Raw genomic sequence first — 15,618 nt, 5'->3', positions numbered from 1 at the left:
ATATGGGACGCTCAAACCAGCCGGACTTTGCCGAGGTGGCAGCTTGGGTCCAGAAGGCCTCCTGCGCAATGCAGAGTTTTAGCAGGCAGCCTGCCACTAAGGGCCCCTGCGCCCTGGACACTAATGCCGTCCATTACCCCAGGTAAGTGTAACCCACCAGCTCCGGTTCCTGATGGCAGATTGCTGGGGACATTTCAGACCCTGAAACCAGCCTGACTTTGCGGTGGTGGCAGCGTGGGTCCGGGAGGCATCCCGCGCAATACAGAATTTCAGGAGGCAGACGGCCCGCCCCTCTTGGCCAGAGCCTCCTGAAAACTAAGGCTGACCCTTTCTCCAGTTAAGCAAAACTCAGCAGCCCTGGTTCCTGGTGGCATATTGCTTGAGGGGCTTGGGACTCTCAAACAAGCTCAACTCAGCACAGGAAGCAGCTTGGGGCTGGGAGTCATGCTGCGCAGTGAAGAATTTCATGAGCCAGGCGTTCACTAAGGGCCCCAGGACCCTGGACACCAATGCCGCCCATTATGCAGAGAAGTGTAACTCACCTGCTCAGGTTCCTGATGGCAGATTGACAGGGCCATTTGGGACCTAAAATCCAGCCTGACTCTGCGGTGGTGGCAGCTTAGGTACGGGGGGCATCCTACGCAATGGAGAATTTCAGCAGGCAGCCGGCCACAAAGGGCCCCTGACCTCTGAACAGAAGTGCTGCCCTTTACACAGGTAAGGGTAACTCACCAGCTCAGGTTCGTGATGGAAGATTGCTGGGGCCATTTGGGATCCTGAAACCAGACAGATCCTCCGGTGGTGGCAGCTTGGGTCTGGGAGGGATCCTGCACAATGCAGAGTTTCAGCAGGTGGCTGCCACTAAGGGCCCCTGATTCCTGGACACCAACGCCGCCCTTTACACAGGGAAGTGTAACTCACCAGCTCAGGTTCTTGATGGAACATGGCTGGGGCCACTTGGCACCCTCAAACCAGCCAGACACTGCGGTGGTGGCAGCTGGGTTCCGGGAGGCATCCTGTGCAATGCAGAATATGAGGAGCCAGCCGGCCACTAAGGGCCCCCGGGCACTGGACGCAAATGCCCCCCATTGCCCCAGGTAAGTGTAACTCACCAGCTCAGGTTCCTGATGGCACGTTGCTGGGGACATTTTGAACCTTCAAAGCAGCCTGACTTTCCAGTGCTGGCAGCTGGCGTCTGGGAGGCATCCTGTGCAATGCAGAATTTCAGATGACAGACAGCTGGCCCCTCTGTCCTTTCTTTCTTCCTTTCAGTTCCTTTCCTTATTTTCTTTTTTTTCTTTTCTTTCTTTCTTTCCCTCTATATCTAATCTTGGTTTTCCTTTCTAGCTTTGGAATAAAAAAAGCACCAGTAGTAGCTTTCAGGCTACCTGGGAGTAAAAAAACCTCCAAAACGAAAATGATTTAAAGAAAACTATTTATTCCCTGGGAGCCTGAAATTTTCTATACTGCTGCACGTGACATAGAGCTTTTATTCCTTCTTATAGAGAGTTGATATTATATACTTACTTTATACAGCGCCCCCTGCCGTCTGCCCCGGAGCACTGCAGGCACAGCGATCCCTGCCGTCTGCACAGGCGCACTGCAGGCAGAGGGCTGCAGCGTTGTTCGGTTCTGTTTAATGAAACTCGGCTGAATTCGGCTTGGTTCGGCTCTTGGTCTAAAGTCGTTTCAGTTCGGCTCTTCGGCCGAACTCGGCACGGTTCGGCTAAATTCGGTCATATTCAGCACATTGTCTAAATGCGGCCAGTGTCGCCCACATTCGGCTATCGGTTCCAGTCGGCTATCATCGGCTCTTGGTGTAAACTCGGCTGTTTTCGGCCACACTCGTCTATTTTCGGCCGCACTGGGCTCTTCGGGTAAACTCGGCTGTTTCCGGCCACCCTCGGCTCTTCGGGTAAACTCGGCTCTTTTCGGCCACCCTCGGCTCTTCGGGTAAACTCGGCTCTTTTCGGCCACACTCGGCTCTTCGGCTCTTCGGAACAATTCGGCCCGGCTCGGCTCCCTCAGGGCGCGAAAGCGGCCGTCAGAGGACCCCGGCACAGCGAGGCGTTTAACCCACATGCCTGGCACAAACCCGCCAAAATACGCCCGCCCGCGGCGCCGCTGAGCCCGCGGCCCGTATCGGGTACACTTGAAATGCCACAGAAAATACCACCGGGGCCGCGCCGGCGTCGGTATTCCATGTAGGCAGTCCACTTAGACCAACCACGGTCCTCCACTTCCCCGCCCTTTTCGCCGCCATGATGAGAAGGTCAATTAAAAGTCCGTGACATCCGCGACGCGCCACTCCCAAGGTGGCGGCTTCTCGGTGCAGGGCTGCAGTACCGCGCTCTGCCCACAAGGCGGCAGCACTGCCGCACGCCCCAGCCGGGGGCGCAGCGCGCCTCGGGGCTGCGGGCAGGGAAGGCGGCGAAAAAGAACAGGGGCGGCCCCCGCCGAAAACTGCTCTGAAATAAATGCCCCAAAACAACCGCGAAGAGGAAAAATAAACTTCTGCCTCTAATCTAATAGGATAAAAAAAAACAAAACAAAACCACAACAATTTCTTAAAAAAAAGAAAATTAAAAATTTAAAAAAAGGTTTTTTTCCTTTTAATATTCACATTTCTATCAATAATGTATATTGATGTATACTGTCCATTTATACATTTGTTTTTATGAATACATTTCTATTCCATATTGCATATATCCCTAAAACTTAAATTTATTTGTATATTTTTATACATATTTTTACATAGTAAGTATATATTTCTGTTCGGATTTTTACTTCTGTAACACTTACAGTACTCAAAACCCCTGCCTCTACCCCATACATGGCAAATAAAACCCCCTTTCATTTGAACTGTATTAAAAATCTTAAAAAAAATATTTTTCAAATTTGTATTTAAAATGTTTACTGATGTATGATCGATTTTGCATTTCTATTTAGCGATTTAGTTATAATTTATATTCTATGTTACATGTGTTCCTATTACTTATATTTTTTATATACTTTTATTCATATGTTTATATATTTATTATATCTTTCTGTGTTAGGATTTTTACATCTGCAACACTTACATTATTTAAAATAAAACCCCTGCCTCTACCCACATTAAAGCCAAAAAGAACCCCAGTCTTCTCAACTGTATTTAAATATTTTTTAAAACTGTATTTTTCAGGTTCATATTCACATTTACATTTAAAATGTATACTAACGTATACTCTTATTTGTATTCTCCATTACATCTCTTCCTATTATTTCTATTTGCTAATATTTTGTGTTTATATATATATTTAGATCTTGATTGTATATCTCAATATTTAGAAATATATAACAATAATATCTACATTCATATTATTTAAAATAAAAACCCTGCCTCAAACCCAATAATAAAAAAGACCCCAACCCTTTCATTTAAACAATATTTAAATAGGTTTTATCCTTATGTCTGATTTTTATATTCATATTTGTATTTATCATGTATATTAATGTCTATTGCTTACTTATACATTTATCTTTATCAATGTCAAGTTATAAACAAATTTATATTCTATATTACATCTGATGCGAGTAGTTATTTATGAATTTTTATACATATTTTTATACATTGATTATATATTTCTGCGTCAAGATTTTTACTTCTGTAACACTTACAATATTCAAAAAAACCCCCCTGCCTCTACTTAAATAAAAGCCAAAACATTCCCTTTTTTTTAAGCTATATTTACATATTTTTATATTTATATTCCCATTTATAATTTATATTGCCATATAATATTATTTATATTCTATACTACAACTCTTCATATTACTTCCATATATTTATATATAAATTTGTATTAATACTTTAGCAATTTCTCTTTATATATTTATTATATATTTCTATCTTAAGATCCACATTTCTATATTACTTACATTATTTCAAATAAAACTCCTGCCTCTAACCAAATAAAAACCAAGGACACCCCTTTATGTGAACCAGATTTAAAATGTAGCAGGTAAATTTATTTTTCAAAATTATAATGATATTTATATAGATATTTTTATTTATTATATTCATAGATATTATATATATTAGAGAGAATACCTTCTAATATAATAGATATGTATTTTCTGTATTATATTTTTTTTACTTATATATACAAATACAAATCTCTATAAATATTTAATTTAAATAAATATATTTGTATATCTGAATTGATATTTTATTTCTATCATTTATTTAAAAACCCCAGCCTACAACCTAATAACACCCCCCCATTTATTTTAACTCTATTTAAATGTTTTTATATTTATAATCTATATTTATATATCTTTGTGTATATATATATATAACAGACTATCATTAATCTATATGATAATATATTACAATTATATACCACGCATTATAGTTTTATGTATGTATCTGTTATCTATATTTATGTCTACCACTCTAATGTTATATTTATTTTTAAATGTATATTTATTTCTATTTTCATCTCTATATTAAACCATACAAGTTCATTAACCTCACGCACCAGAACCACAACAATACCGTACCTTTGTCAGCACCAGCACGCAGCACACGCTCGTCCCATCGCAGCACATCAAAACAAAACCCATTGCTATTACTAACGGAACAAACGTCCCACGTCATTGAACCCTAATAAAAACTCAAATAAACCTAACTGTCAATAAATATTAAACCCCACTATAAAGTAGCCCAAAACCTCCGCACATTCTCATCATAAACTTCCTCCTAAACCAGTATCTCAAAAACCCCAAAAAACTCAAATACACCTTGAAAATGACACAACTGCTAATAAAAACAAACACCCAGTAAAAATTAAATCAAACCAACTCACGAGACTCAAAACTGTACAACTGACCCTAAACATTACTAAAAAAAGTCCCCAAAGCTCTACCTTTATGCTAATGCACAAATAATAACCTATCATCTAGAAAAGTTATTTGAAAAAATTAAAAAAAATAATTAAAACCATGAAAATCAAAAACCTAAACTATTAAAATACTAAAAAATATCACTACCTAAATTAAAAAACGTATTGCCTATAAAAACCCACCATATAAATGCCCCTGTCCCAAAAAATAAAAAAAAAAACAACTATCGAACCAGAAAGAAATCAGAACTTAGGAACACTAAAACCATAGCGTTCAAGAAGTCACACCACATCCCTTATCATACACCAACTACAAACAACAGAAAACAAAACAATGAATTCTTAAAAACCACCTTAAAACCACTACATTGAAAAACATTTCAAAAATTAAAATCTGCATTTAACAAAAGCCATCTCATAAATTCACACCCAAAACTCCAGCAGCCCAGCTGGCCCTACCAAAGCTCTATGTTTATACATACAGCAAACAAAACCAAAATCCCAGTAATACCCATCAGAAATCTATGAAACAATCCTATTGAAATTAATGCTGCCTCAAATACAAACCAACCCATCCAGAAAGTCAGCTTCACTCAAAAAACAATTTACACAGAGTTAATAATACCAAGAAATAAAACAACACACCATATACCACCAATGAATATAATAGTCAAGTAAAAAAAAAAACACTACATTTTTTTCTTTTTATTTCTTAAACTAACTTCTTTTATTAGCTAGAACAAAAGATTTTGCCAGGACTGTAACAACAACAACAACCTCTTTTTCTTCTTCTCCTTCTGAAATGTCCCTTCTCACTCCCAAATTCCTTTCAACTCCTGAGTTTACATCCAAGCAAAAAGCAAAATTCGTGCACTCGTGCGTTCGCTGCTCCCGTCAGATTCTCTCTTCCCCTCCACATCTTCTCACACTTTCAGTCTTCACGCTGTCCCGCCGTGATGAGTCTGACAGAAGAATTGGCACAAGCTAACAGAGCATTTCCCTCCCTCCCTCCCGCTGCTTTCCTCAGCGCATTTCAATCCATCCCAGGCCTGCAACGATGCACCCTCACCCCAAAGCTCACAGCAAGCGTGCAGCAGCTCAGGCTCACTTGCCTCCAGGGCTCTGTGCCTTGGATAGCCGAGGAAACTTCTGATGAGCCTCCGTTCCAATCAACTGGAATGCAAACTCACCTCCATCTCAGAGCCTCAGTGACCTCGGCCAGCCCCTTCCTCACTTCCCTGGGTCACAATGACTTCCAGGCACAAGGATGCCAAGCAGGTTCTTGTCTTTTCTCTTGAGTGCCAACAGGTCAAATATGTAGGCTTTGACATAACTAATTACCCTCTCTTTGAACTCTCCCAAGGACACTTTTAAAGAAAAGACACAAGATTGCTGCTACAGCCATGTGGGATCGGGAGGAAAGCAGCAAGGATCCCAGGCCAGCGGCGCGGCCGGGCAGCGTCACGTCCCTGCCGCCCTGTGACAGGGCGCACGGCTGCAGGGCCCCAGAGCCTGCAGGCCCTGGAGCTGCCACACGGATGGACCCGGTTCCCTCCCCGGGTGCCCAGAGGGAAACCTGAGGGCAGGTGTCCACCCCGAGGGTGCACCCAGAGCCCCGGGCACGGATGGAGTCACTGGCCGCTCTCTGGGGACGAGACCCTCCCTGCAGGTGACGCTGCCTTGTCCTCTCCCTCCCTGTGGCACAGGCACCTCCAGGCTCCATGACCAGCCTCCTTCCGTCAGCATCCAGGTGTGGTGTCGGAGCCAGAGGGGTCGAGGCTTTCCAGAACCATAGCATCCTTTAGGCTGCAAAAGCCTGCTAAGGCCATTGAGCCCAGCTGCTGCCCCAGCACTGCCAAGCCCCCACCCAAATCAGGTCCCTAAACACCACATCTTGCCATGCTTCAAATGTCTCCAGCAATGAGGACTGCCCTGGGCAGCCCGCTCCTATGCCTGACCACCCTTTCAGTGAACAAATTGGTCCTCAAAGCCAATCTGAGCCTTCCCTGCTGCAACTTGAGGCCATTTCCTTTTGTCACGGCACTTCTTACCGGGGAGATCTCGGCACTTCAACCTTACCTGCTCCTTCCCTAGGAGCTCTCTGGTTTGCCTGCATGAGAGGAGAAACACTCCCAGCACAGGAACGGCAGCTCAGCAGGTCCCACACCGAGGCAGGGGAGCAGCTGTCCTCACCACAGCTCCCGTGTCAGCTCTCACAGAGCGGCTCTGCTCTGCCTCCCGGGGGCAGATCTCTGCTCAGCGCTTCAGAATTGCCTGTTTGGAGGAGGGGGAAAAAACAGCTTAGCCAAGATTTTTATCCAGACTTATCTGATGTCTTTGCCTGCTTTGCCTCTTCCCGACTTCCTCCTGCTAAGAAAACAGCTGCCTTTGGACTTCTAGGGGCAACTGCCACGTAATGCTTGAAAAGGAACTACAGAAAAGTGCCTCATTTTTCAAGACTCAGCCAAGAAGACAGACAACTGCACCTTCTCCATCCCCACTGCCTGCAGAGCTGCCAGGCACCAGGCCAGCTCTGCTCCTGCTTCCAGTTGTTCCCAACTCTGCTGCAAGAACTGAAGGCTGCTTTGGCATTCCATGGCTCCGCTCCTCCCAAAAAAGATCTTTCAGTGCCGTTCTCCCTCCACGGGAAGGGCCCTTTTGTCTCACACGCTCGGTGACACGAGGCTGCGCCAAGCTGCAGCAGCCTCTGCTCCAGCTGGGAAGGGCTTTCTTCTTCCTCTGGCACCTGCCTGGCACAGGTTGCTCACACATGCTGGGGCTGCCCCATCCCTGGAAGTGTTCCAAGGCCCATTGGTGCTCTGGGATCAGGCTCAGAGCAACCTGGTCCATGGAACCGTGTCCTTGCCCACGGCAGCAGGCTTGGAACAAGGTGATCTTTAGAGCCCCTTCCAACCTGAATTATTCCATGATTCTATGAACTCAAAAAACTCGGGGAATAAATCTGTAAAGTCACTAAATACATAAAAGCATATCCCCATCAGCATAATTTTGAATGAAAAGTATATCTACAAACAGGGAGAAATATTCTATGTATTTGCTCTTGCTACCTTTCAGGTGTAATTTCAGCTATCTCTTCCAGTTTTAAAATATTCTCTTTTGAAATAATAAGCCGTGTTCAAATTTTAGCATTTTTACACTATTGCAGAAGCAAAAATTGCTGACAATCAGGCCGTGTCATTCTCTATGGAGCAGAGCCATCGTGACAGCATTCCTGGGACAGAAATTTTACAGGATGTCACTCCACAGAGAGCACCAGATTCCATATCAGTTGGCAGTTCTGCTCCTCCACATCAGAAAGCTAAACTAGGACAAGACAGCCTCGGGATTCACGAATGGCAAGGCAATAAGAGACACGCCTTAATAATATCATTACAATTTCCACAGATCTGCCACCTGATCTGCGACAGCACAGCACCCTGGCCCAGAGGAAGGTGAGCCTGCCCAGGACAGGGGTGGAACTAGGTCGTTTTCAAGATCTCTTCCACCCCAAACCATTCTGCGGTGTGATGACACAGGAGAGTTGTAAGGGAGAAGAAGGATGAATTCCTTTGGAAGGATCATTGTTTGCCTCTCTAGTAGCAGGCTTTACTGGCAGGATTGTTTTGCTCTTGCACTGACCTTGGCTGAAGGTGCTTCACCCTGCAGAGAGCGGTGACAGCCTGCTGCACACGCTGTTCTTGGGCAGAGCGCACGGAGCCAGAGGGCAAAGAGCCCCCAGCAGGTCCGTGACAGGAGCGGATGCTCCTCCCCACCTTTGGAAATATCCATTAGGGATTTTTCCAGCAGATGGCAACAGCAGACCGGCGTGGACTGCAAGGGCAGACTCTGCGGGCTGCCTGAAACCTGGCTGGGCTCCACCCAAAGCACCTCTCGGGTCTGCTCCTCCCGCTCCTGGCATTGAGCCTGGCTGGCAGCCCAGGGCATGGTTACTGGAATACAGAATGAATCAGTGCTGCAGGAAACTGCACAACAAGCTCTGCAGCTCTTGCTGTGTGTGCAGGCCTTAAAACACACCTGGTGCATTTGGAACAGATGAAAATTATGGCTCCCCCTGAATAAACATGATTTCTCTCCTAGATATCATTTTGAAAAATAATACTTCAAGGGGTGATCAGAATGGGAGCACAGACAAACACCAAGAATAAAAACTACAGCGTTTGATGCTTTATCAAAAGGTGTGCCTGCCCTACCGTGTCGGGAAGCTGGACTGCTGGACCCAACTTTGCAGCACATTCTTGTCATTGCTTCTGAGCCACCTTCACCAGCTGCTCTCGTGGCATTTGCCGTGCCATTTGCAAATTACAATACGAGCGAACCTGGAAGGCAAAACACAAGATAAATTTACAGCTGGACAGTCAAATCTTTTTCTCCAAAATGCAATCAATGTACAGCTTTCCCCTTAAGCTGAAGTACAGGCCAAATTCATAGAATCACTCGGGTGAGAGAAGCCCTTCAGGCAGTGAAAACGAGCATTTAGGTGTGGTATGAAGCTTGGGGAGCCCTGAAGAGGCCGTAAAAGTCGACTGATATTCTTTGGAAATTACAAATAAAAAATGGGAGGAATGAATTTACAATGAACCCAGTGCGGAAACGCCGCAAGGGACAGCTTGCAGGGGAGATGCCTGAAAGCCAAAGCTGTGCTTCAGTGGCATCTGAGGTGGCAATTTTGCAGAGTGCCTGTACACAAGTTTCTTTTCACTGCGAGCAGTGAGCAGCGGCTCAGAAGACCTGGCTGTAAAAAACACAGGTTATTGTCCCCAAGCACATGCCAGTGGTCTGGAAAAGGGTGACACTCGTTGACATGACTGTTGTGATTGCTCAAGGGGAGAGCTCCTCAGTCCTCCTCACTTCACTGATGCTCCCCATTGGGGCGCAGGTGAATGGCACCACTGGGCTGTGCTTCACCTCCCTGGGTATATTCTGTGCAGGGAACTGCAATGCCATTGCAACTTTTCTGCTCTCACGTCATTCTTCCAGAAAAAAAACCAGTACCTTGAAGGGGAAAGTGCCCTGTCCCTGTCCCACTTCCTTTGTCACTTGTGCTAACCCACAGCACACACTCCCTGCACATGTTATCTGAATGTTAACTCTGTTTACAAGTGCTGTGAATAAACCCCAATCCAACTGAGAAAGTTCCTCTTTGCTCACATTTCAATACAAGGCTGGAACTATCACCTTGCAAAGAACTTTCCTCTACCACTGCTAGATGCAAAACCAAAAAGTAAACCTAGGAATGCCTGCCACACTCCAGCACACAAAGCTGCTGCTGCTGCTTTTAATGGCTTAGCCTGAGGGCTTTGCTGCTCTTCCTTTGCTCTGCTAATGGGAAGGACTGGGAGACCTCTTTGAACTAGCTACACATACCAAAGACCGAATAAACAAGTATTCTTCATCCCATTTCTCTTAAGAGTTTGTCCTGACAGATGCCTTCTCCCTCCTGAGGTGTGGATTATAGTTTGTGTTTCCCTTTTTTTCCCCCTTTAGCCCTGGAAGCATTTCACACCCTGCTGGGCAATGCCCAGAAGTAATCAGACTGACTGAACACGGGAAACGCAGACAAAAGAAAAGGCTGGAAGCTACTGTTCTTCTCCCAGCTGGCACCGCCAGCTCCTGAGGGCTCAGCCACGACAGCCCACGTTTGTGACAGTACCTGTACGCTCTGGGTGTGTGCAGCCCTTGCGTCGTGCGGCAGCCTGGAGCTGCAGGCTCAGATATCCACCGCGAGCTCCTGGATCTTCCAGGACAAAGCCAGCTCTCCCTGCTGCTCCCGTGTTGCGCTGCCTGTGGAGCAGGGAGGGAAGGAGAGGCACACAGGTTAGCACAGTGGCAGTGCACGAGCTGCCAGGCGTCACCCATCTGACCCGCACCAAAGAGGAAATCTTAATTTTCAGAACTTCCCATCATGCCACACAAGACCCTGAAGCCGTCCAAATCTGGAAGGGATAGCCTGGCATGATGCCTCCCCCAGGTCATATCTTACATCAAGAGTTCTTTTTCTCCTGCACAAGGCTCTATATCCTACTTGGACAGATATACAAATATCTATAGAAACTACAGATATTCAATAAGCCATCTTAAATCATAACAGCCAGGCCTCTGTACGACCGTGCTTAACTCCTGCTCAGCTCACGCCATCTCCCCGTTCCTCAGGCATCAGAAACCACTGAAACTCCCGTGTTTTCCTGGGGGCTGCCTGCCTGCTGCCCTCCTCTCACCAACGGGGCCACCTGCCAGGCTCCCCAGGGCACAGCAGCCTCCAAGGGGAGCATTCGTCTGTTTGAGAGGTGATGGAAAGCCTGGGGAAAAAAAAAGCTCAGCGACACTGTGGCTCTGAAGGTGCAAGAACCATTACCCTGGAGACGTGCAGCTCACCTGGTTCATGCTGGGCAAGTTCTCTGCTCGCTTCACCTGAGCGTTCAGCTGGAGAGATCCATTTCCACGCGCTGGGCTGGCTCCATCTCCGTCCCTGCTGCGAGAAGGTGTTCAGGGGGATGCCGCTGCCCGCTCAGCAGACGCTTCACACACTCTGCCAGCAGCAGGGGCAGCCTTTGAGGCCACACCAGCCTGGCACAGAGTCACTGAGCCATTCTGACTGTGTTAACAGCACCACGGATGAACCCCCATACCCTCGGGCCTTCATTCTCCGGCACCCCGAGCCCCGCGGCTGCGCGGCAAAGAAGGAAAGCGGGCACCGGAAGAGAGGAGCGAGAGCAGGGCATGACAAAGGGCGGCGAGGGAGGGCGGGCTGTGCAGGAAAGCGGGACGGGAAGGGAAAGCCCGGGAGGGGGGTAGAGGGAGGGTGGACAGAGGAGGCAGAAACGGGGAAGAGAAAGGGAGTAGCGGGGAAGGGGCTGGACAGGAAGGAGCCGGGCTTGTGGGGGGAGAGGGAATGGGGGAAAGGGAGCGAGAGAAGGCGAATACGGGGAGAAGGAAGGAGGGCGAGAGAGAGGGACGGGCGGGGAAGCCTCACAGAGCCCCGGCTGCACCCCGAGCCCGGCCCGGCGCCTCGCCCTGCCCGGGAGGCTGCGCTCGGGGGAGCTCGGCTCGCTCCGGAGTCACTCGGCTCCAGTCGGCTCTTCGGCTAAACTCGGCTATTGTCGGCTAAACTCGGCTATTGGCGCCTGCATTCGGCTCCATTCGTCCCTTCGGCGCGCTTCGGCCCAACTCGGAGCCGCTCTCTGCGCGTTCGGCTGAGGTCGGCTCGGCTCGCCTCCCCGAGGGCGGGCAAGCGGCGCCGCCTCACGTTAAACTCGCCCGGCTCGGGGCTCTCCTGCTGCCGCGTCCCGCGGGCGGCCCGGCCATCGCACCGACACGACCGGGAGCGCGGGGTGGCACAGGAACTCATTACGCTGTGACCGCACTCGCGCTAATTAGCGCGCACGAGAGCGGCGGGCTCGGTTCGGCCGAGCTCGGCTCCGTTCAGGCAGCCTCGCAAGCCTGGCCTCGGTTCCCTCGAGCCCGTCAGGTTCGGCCGGTCTCGCCTTGGTTCGGCTGAGCTCGTTCCATTCGGCCCAAGGCGGCGTCGTTCAGTCGTGTTCTTATAAATACCTTTCTTTATTGACTGTATATTTCTACATTTAGATTTATACTTCCATAACACTTCTATGATTCCAAATAAAACCCCCGTCTCTAACCAAATAAACACAAAAAAAGCCTTCTTTTGAACGATATTGAAATATTTTTATACTTTTGTATAATTATATTCACATTTATATTTATAGTTTCTTTTGATGCATTATATTCATAATTATATATAATAGATACAAAATTCTAGGAAAGTATTTAAATTATTATTTATATTAGGTATCACATCTACTGCTACAACTAATTTTTTCTTATAGGTTTAAATTTTATATATATCTGTATATATTTATATTTCTATACTTAGATTTCTCCCTTTATATTATTTGTAGTTATAATTTTTACAATCAAAACACTGCCTATTGACAAATGAAAAAACCCACTTGGTTTAACTATTTTAAAAAATATTTTCATGCTTATAATTGTCATATTTATATTTATAATTTGTTCAATATTACATGAGAACATACCTGCTCCTGCACTGCAGTGGGGCTCCCGCTCCTGGGGACCTTGGGGTGCCCATACGGCATCAGAGCCCCGCGTCTTCATCCCCTTCTCCTCTATTTAGAAACTACACTGGAACTTTTTTCTGGAAACAAAGACATTACCTAAATCCTCTCTCCGTGTCCCAGACAGATGGATATTCAGTTATTAGTTGGCTGGGCAGCAGTTTCTTAAATAGAATGATAAACAGGATGCGAACATTTTAGCTACAAGCAAATAGGCAAATCTGAACAAGGTACTGGTGGCCAACACCAACCACCAAAGTGATTTTGAAGGAATTTTTTAAACAATAAAATAATGATACCACAAAAATTAGGCAAAAAGCTAACTACTGGCTAAGAAAGAAGGAAAAATTAACTTTTGACAGCAACAACGTTCCAACCACACAGGTTTTTCCCCATGTCATACCTTGTAACTACCTCTCTTGGCAATTCTCATCATGTATCCCAAAAGGAATAAATACCTCAGAGCGTCCTAAAGCAAAAAGTAGCACATGTGAGCCCCTCACACTCCTGGGAGGCCGGCACAGCGTGCACTGAGTCTGCAACAAATTCTGCTCACTGAGGGTCTGCAAACAAAGGTTCAACTGATGAATTGAACTGATTTTAAAGAGAGGTTTTCGAAGCACTGAAGCACAAAAAAGAACAAGCAGAAACAATTCTTAAAAAAAACCTGCAAGTTTCGTTTAGCATATATGCGACTGATTTCCACCCTGTGGCTTCTCACTTGGATTCGTCTGCAGGTTCAGGAAGATGACAATGCACACTCTGCCTTCCCTGAGCCCCCCACAGCAGCGGAGCGCTGCTCCGTGCGCTCAGATCATCAGGAACTGGATTACACGTGCCCGGATGGACCGGAACTGCTCTGCTGCAGATTCAGGAGACGATGGCAGAGAGGGGCTGGCCGAGGCGTCGTCCCAGTTCCGTTCCTGTGTGACGAGGAGCGGTTTGTTCCCAGCAGCTGCAACAATCCCCAGCTCGCTTCCGTGGTGAGTGCCGATGGCACACAAATGGCAGCCCGAGGAAATCGTGTTCTGGGCTCTAAGTGGTTGGGACGGGGTCCGATTTTTTGTTTTGTATCTGTATGATGATTAGTACGACAGGGCCCTGACCGATGACGCGGCAGCACAGAATTAAAAACTGCTCGATAGGATTACATCGACTTCTAGGAAAAGACAAAAGCCTAGCACCCTTCTGAAATCTACTTTTAATCCAAAGCACACGGATTGTCACCATGCTGCACCTTCCAGCTTTTCAAAGCAGCTTACTTCTGAAGACCAGGAAACACTGATTTCTACAGAAACAACGGGCAACCCCCAGGCTAATCTAAGCACTACTGTTTAATAGGGGACCTGCCAGCGTGCCAGTCCAGCCTACAGTGTGCTTTATTTCAGTCTAACATCCCCACAAAATTCTTCTCATGTCTCCCAACTCTGAAATCTTATTTTCCCCTAAAGCTTCTCATCATTAGCAATTTCCAAGTAACATGCTTTTTTTACAGCATTCAAAAATGTCATGCTGGACTGTGCTAGAGAGTAATCTGCAAATATAAGCTTAGCAAAGTTTGAACTGACTTGTCCAGAGAAAAAACCTGCAACTGAACACCTACACCTGCCTAAAAAGAGCTAACAAGCCCCTGGCAGCTGCCAGCATCAAAGCACAGTGGATGTTTCTAATACAGGGTAAGGATAACAATATCACCTTTTGTTCTCTCCAGCTTGTTTTCCCTGCAGTCATATTTTGCTTCTTATGATTTTTCTAGTCTCTGTATCTTCTTGGACAGCACCGAGCCTGAAGACAAGGATACGAGAGTCTTTCCCTGCCGTACAGAGAGAACCAGGAAAACAGTTAAAAAAAGAACAGGGTAGTTTGAAATTCATACTTGCAATGAGAAGCAGCGCCTAACCAACAGAACAAAAGTAAACAAAGCACGGTACCTCACTGGGGATAGAAGACTTACAAACTCTCCAGAATTTACAATTCTAGCGACCATCCCCTTTAGGACAGCAGCCAAGTGTCCTATGGGGTGCTGCTACACCAAAGAACGATGGGAGAGGCTCCAAAGAGTGAAAAGAACAATATTTTGCAAAGACAAAAAATCTTGCAAAATAACAAAAATGCAATAGATATAAACTACAGGGCAAGAGTAAAAGTGTTACCTTTGGGATCTGGAACCATCCAGGTGAGCAACTGATAACTGGATCCTCAACAGAGTTTGAACCCTTCAGGACACAAAAGGGTTTTCCCCAGAAATTTCACAGATTGAGTTTTGATAGAAGTCACGGGTGCTGCAAAGAAAAAAAACGTGAACCATAAACGCCTACAGTAGATTTTTTAAACAAGTGCTTGGATAAAAGAATCTTACGGAACGTGAAGTAGTAAAAAAGTGAAACCAATATCAGACCTGCCTATTTTCTCACCATTGTACAAGAAAATCCTAAAAGCAGTATAAATTCACTGCCTAAATCCGGTCATGGGATGTAACCAAGAACAATTTAGGCATTTGCTAATCTAGACAGAAACCTTTTCTGGATGCTAGTGTCAAATCACAAGTTTTGTCTTTCAGAAGCTCGAAAATGCTGGAAAACATTTTCCCTGGGGCTCGGGAGGGCAGGGGCGGAAAGGGGTGC

General features: G+C 46.2%; 1 long non-coding RNA gene across 1 annotated transcript; it reads right to left on the bottom strand.

Moving 5' to 3' along the window:
- Nucleotides 1–5,606: 5,606 nt before the first annotated feature.
- On the bottom strand, nt 5,607–15,261 carry LOC128948642 (uncharacterized). Its single transcript, XR_008484131.1, has 3 exons — nt 15,148–15,261; nt 14,690–14,807; nt 5,607–5,845 (listed from the first exon to the last, which is right to left on the bottom strand). It is a non-coding gene; the product is annotated as an uncharacterized LOC128948642 (long non-coding RNA).
- Nucleotides 15,262–15,618: the final 357 nt, after the last annotated feature.

This window comes from Melozone crissalis, unplaced genomic scaffold, assembly GCF_028551555.1.
Source record: "Melozone crissalis strain CALT ecotype California unplaced genomic scaffold, PUWL_Pcris_2 ptg000142l_1, whole genome shotgun sequence".
NCBI lineage: Eukaryota > Metazoa > Chordata > Aves > Passeriformes > Passerellidae > Melozone > Melozone crissalis.
The sequence above is the reverse complement of the archived record's forward strand: the minus strand, read 5'-3'. Positions and strand labels throughout refer to the sequence as shown.